Genomic DNA, 5,694 nt, shown 5'->3' with positions numbered 1-5,694 from the left:
CTTTTGGTCTGCATTTGAGTTGGAAATCTTCTCCTTGAAAGAAAGAAGCACATAGAAGAAGCAGCAGCAGAAGAAGAAGAAGAAAAAGAAGAAGAAGGAGAAGAAGAAGAAGAAGGAGAAGGAGAAGAAAAAGAAGAAAAAGAAATGGAATTGCATGAGCAGATCAGCTTTTCGGTGTCAGCAAGGCACCCGCCCAGTTCTCTGGGGGAACTGTCTTGATCTTGCACATCTCTACAACATCCAATATGTGAACACAGCCTGCAATGGCCTGAGACTAAGGCCAGTGGACTGGATGAGGTAGAACCCGAAACCAAAGGGAAGGGAAAAAAAAAAAAAAAAACGGGGGGGAGGGGGAAGTGGTCTTCTTAAGAATACAAACTGCTGGAAGGGCTCCCTCACCCAAACACTAATTCGCAGCCTCCTTCAGGACAAACACAAATCTTAAAAGTCTTTCCCCACAAATAATAAAAAGCCTTAGCCATCGGAGCAAATAAACTTCACCTATTCCAACGGTTCTTTATAAATAAGCAAGTGAGCGAATTTTTGATTGTACTACCAGCTGCATGGCTGACTAAAAGTTTTAAAATGAAAGCTATGAAATCTCTGGTCATGTCGATCTCTAGGTATGTATGTATGTACGCATAAGACAGACCTACAGACATTTTGGAAAAGGACTGGGGAATGGCCTAGGGCAAAACAGGCCTTGCAAGCTAAAGAACAGAGGCCCTGGGGGCCTGAGTCTCACACACACGTACACACACACACACACACACACACACACACACACACACGAGGCTCGCAGGAGTAAAAGATTAACTTTACCTCTGTTGACACCCACGACTATACCTAGTTGTCACAAGACAAGAAGCTCAACTATACATTTAATTCTTATCTGTTCCTGTGCTTTCCTGCAGAAAATTCTCGTGCAATTCTTTCCTCTTGTGGAAGCACTTGCTATTCCCCATAGGTAACCACCGTGGAACCAGCTGCTGCTGATCCAAGAATTTGGAGGATTTCTGGTAATGATCAGTGATCCCGAGACAAACTCTCCCTTCCGTGATCAAAGCAACTTGGGGAGCTGTCTCTCTCCCCCACCCCCACCCCACACACTGCCTTCTCCCTTGTGTACAAGCTATCTCTTTTAATAAAAAAGTTTTGCTTTGCTAGCCTTAGAGTCTTGTGGAAGTGATCTTCATTTCTATGGTACTGCTGTGCAAAAATCTGGAAAGGGCGCGGTAACAGGTATGTCTGTAGCTCCCTTCTAGAGCTGGCCTGTTTCTACATATGGATCCGAGTGCCACAATTAACTTGTGAAAGAGCTCTATTGAACCGGCTTAGAAGGAAGCACTCCCGTATTCAGTCTACTAGAAAGGGACCCAAAGGTTTTTGCAAGTTCACGTGATCTAGGATGAACCCTTCAGTCGAGAATAGCCAAGGTCAAGGCATGGGTTTTATGAAACCAGGCATGTCTTTAGCATGATCAGCATTCGAGGTCAACCTTTCCTTCTATCTACGTTGACCCCAAATCCAATAAGTTCACGGGAGTGAACCAATTCGTCAGCAAGAAAAAGAGCTTGGGGGTGATGGCTGACTTCGTCTAAAGTCTCAGGAAATGTTCACGGATCATCTCATCATCATGGGATTTAGAACAAGTGATTTCGATAGCTCTAGGTAGAGGAGCTCCTTAAGAAAAGTTATGTTTTGTGGTATGTCTACTTAAAAACAGTTTCTCCCAGATCTTTTGGGTCACTTTAGAAACTTTAGAGTTGGCATAAGTGGAATGATGGGGAATTCGTGGAACGTCTAGATCATTTCCAAAGGTAACCTATGGAAACGTTCATGGCTCAACAAGTCTCAGTGGACCTACTTCTGTCTCCTTATTACAGAAAGACTAAAGATGTTTAGATGTATGAGCCCACACCTCTGGCATCACTTTGGGGAAAAAAAATTTTAAAAAGTGATGCTGTGTGAAAATGTATGCTTCTAGACATGATGAAATGGAGTTATCCATTTGCCGGTCCAGAAACACTGGTGTCACAAAACCCGTTCACCATGGCTTCCTAGTTCCTGTTCATGACCGATTCAGGTTTCTAAGCGTTCTGAATTCTGATTGTCTTTTTCTTGTTTTCTTCTCCATTCTTGTCTCAAAGAACTTTATGTTCCAAAAATATTTTTTACCTACCAAATCATAGATTGTTCGTTTGTTACAAAAACTTTTAGGTTGAGAGTTTTTCTCTTTCTTTCTTTCTTTCTTTCTTTCTTTCTTTCTTTCTTTCTTTCTTTCTTTCTTTCTTTCTTTCTTTCTTTCTTCCTTCCTTCCTTTCTCTCTCTCTCTCTCTCTTTCTTTTTTTCTTTTATTCCCCAAGTCTGTGCGTTATGTTTCTTTCACTTTGTTCTGTTCCTAGGTACTAGGGATTTCTTTTTAATTCCATTAGCTTAAATAAGGGGCTTTGCATATTTTGGCGAAAGCACCAGAAATGTATTTTCTCATTAAGTGTCGGAATGTTGTTTGCCGGTGATGAGGCTCTCCTTCTGTCAGATGACTGACGATTGGATGGAGGAAAAAAGTACACATGAGTATGTTCACGAACACTTACTGACGTTTCAGAGGACCCTAAATTAAAAACAGAGACCCTTAGTCTCCCTGCTCCCCACCCTGTAAAATTTATCTGAAGTGGAGAGAAAACCTTGCTAATAATCATTTTGTTTTTCGTTCGATAAACATGGTGCATGGATTTCCTAGCAGAAACTTAAGTGAGGTGCATGTTCATCATTCAGCAGAATTCTAATTTTCTAGTTCTAAGGAAAACTACTAAAACAAATGAGGAAAACACCTTCCCATGCAATTCTTAGGGAAAGCTCCCACCAAATTTAATGAAAGGAAACTTGGTTTGGAAACAAACGAGTCTTCATTTGGGGATCTTTGGTAGAAATGAGGGGAGAGAGAGAGAGAGAGAAAGGTCTCACTTTCCATGGTTCTAGTGTGCACACATTTCAAGGACTATGTGAAATCGCACCAAGAGCCTAACTACTTGTTTCAAATGTCAATTTCTACAATTGCTGAACGGTAGTTGCATGAAGTCCAAAGTTTGCTGCTGCCTGTTCAGTCTGCAATGACTCCACAAATAACAAACGTGCGTGCCCCGTGTCCAGTGACCGATCCTCTTTCAGAGCCTGTCGGTGATTGCCTGGTGTGTATGTGTCTGTTTTCCAGGCCACACGCAGTGTGTCGTTGTGTTGCCACCCGCCCCGGTGTCCCCTATCCCTGGAAAATAAAAAGAAAGAATTGCCCGAGAATGACGAAAGTGCGGCTAAGAAACCCAAAATGATGACACTGGAAGACCACTTGGATGGGGTTAGGAGACACCTGAGCATGCCTAGGACAACACTGCCACCGTGTGAGAGACCAGCGCAAGGAGAGCTGAAGAATACAAAGGAGAAAAAGGAGGAGGAGAAGGGGGAGAGGGAGGGGGAGGGGGAGGAGGACAGGCTGAAGATATCTCCAGGCGATGACATTGGTGAAAACGTTCCCATTCAGAAAAGCACTTTGAGAGATAGTTCAGGACCCAGAGAGCACAAAGGGTTATCGTGTTGGAGGCTGATCTTCAGTCAGGGGAATAACAAACAAACAAACAAAACGTAGGACTGGTTATCCAGATGTAGAAAAGATACCACGCCAAGGAGGCAAGCACTGTTGAAAACTGCTGTTCCTAGGATTTTACAAAATGAATCAGATGCTTTCATGTCGATGCTTTCCATGACAGCCTACTAAATAAATCGTAGTTTGGCTCTTTTTATGTTCTCTACCTTTTAAATGGTGAGTGAGTAAGAGAGTTTTTAAATGTTTTGATACGATTTTTGAATGTCGTGGGACAACGGTATTTTTCCCCATGGATGAACAAGATTTTTTTTTTGAGCTTCAGCATTCATGGTCATTTTAGGGTCCTGAACTGCCCTGCCAAGTGAGCCCTGTATGTCGTTGTGTCCCTTTAGAAGGGTTGGTGCTTTATGACATCATGATATCCAAATCTTGATTGTTGACTTACTTACAAAACCACTGTTGGGAGTTTGTTTGTTGTCTTAATCTCCCTTACCTATTGCACTCACGTGACTGTCCACTCTTTGTCTCACTTCTCTCTCTCTCTCATTTGTTTTTTTTCTTCAAGCCAATCTATCTTTTTCCTCCTCCTCCTCCTTCACTTTTCTCTCCCTCCCCCCCCCCCTTTTTAAATTCAAGTCTAACTGACTGACAATCCTATATTAGTTTTCAGGTGTATACCATAACGAGTCGAGTAGATATTTTTACACGTGACACAGCCATCACCACGATAAGTCTACTTACTGTCTGTCACCATTCGATGCCACTGTCCCTATCTACTACCCAGTGAAACAACAGCCAAGGGAATGGGCTTGGCGGAATCAGCGGAGAAAGAAGACCCTGTTGAGCTTGACTCTAGTCTGGCTCGGTGAAGAGACTTGAGAATAAGTGGGAGGTCCCTGGTGCCCACCCCATCCCCGCGAGGGGGTGGGGTGTTGTCTGCTGGCCTTGCGGGTCGCTGGTGAAATACCACTACTCTGTATTTTCACTGACCCGGTGAGATGGGGGAATGAGTCCCAAGGGGCTCTCGCTTCTGGCGCCATGCGCCCGTCCGTGAGCCAGCCGGGCGCGACTGCTCTGGAAAGAGTGCAAAGTGGGGAGTTTGGGGCGGTACACCTGTCAAATGGTAATGCAGGTGTCCTAAGGCGGGCTCAGGGAGGACAGAAACCCCCGTGGGGCAGAAGGGCAAAAGCTCGCCTGATCTTGATTTTCAGTAGGTATACAGACCGTGAAAGCGGAGCCTCAGGATCCTTTTGACCTTTGGGGTTTTAAGCAGGAGGTGTCAGAAAAGTTACCACAGGGATAACTGGCTTGTGGAGGCCAAGTGTTCATAGCGATGTTGCTTTTTGATCCCTTGATGTTGGCTCTTCCTATCATTATGAAGCAGAATTTACCAAGTGTTGGATTGTTCACCCACTAGTAGGGATCATGAGCTGGGTTTAGACTATTGTGAGACAGGTTAGTTTTACCCTACTGATGTGTTGCCATGGTAATCCTGCTCAGTAGAGAAGAACCGCAGGTACAGACATTTGTTGTATGTGCTTGGCTGAGGAGCCAATGGTGTAAAGCTACCATCCGTGGGATTAAGTCAGGATCCCGCCCAGGTGGAACAGTATGGCAGCACCGTGGGAGCCTCGGTTGGCCTTGGAGAGCTGGTCCCCCGCCGTCACCAGTGGTGGGCTGCCGCCTGTGTCCCCTGTGGCATGGTGCGCCCTGTGTGCATTGTTACTGGTGTCCGGTGCAGAAAGCCCTTTGTCCTGGGACATGGGGTGCGGGCAGAAAGGTGGCCACCCCCTCGCCCATCACGCACTGTATGTTTGTGTGGAATCTAGTGCTAAACCATTCATAGAGGGCCTTTCTGGGTCAGAGTTTCGTACATAGCTGAGCAACCCCCCCGCTGTGATCTATTGAAAGTCAGCCCTCGACACAAGAGTTTGTTGCCACGGTGGCAGTGGTTGGGCCTGGTGGGCTCTGTCCGTTTCTTCCTCCCTCTCCGGACTCCCCACCCGCACCCCGCAAGTGGGGTCCTTGGCCCACCCTCGGCGGCTGCACACCATCCGCGTGAGGGGAGCGGCAGCGTGTCTTGTCGTGCATGT

Source organism: Balaenoptera borealis (genome assembly GCF_965194805.1).
Source record: "Balaenoptera borealis genome assembly, chromosome: 6".
Lineage (NCBI taxonomy): Eukaryota > Metazoa > Chordata > Mammalia > Artiodactyla > Balaenopteridae > Balaenoptera > Balaenoptera borealis.
The sequence above is the reverse complement of the archived record's forward strand: the minus strand, read 5'-3'. Positions refer to the sequence as shown.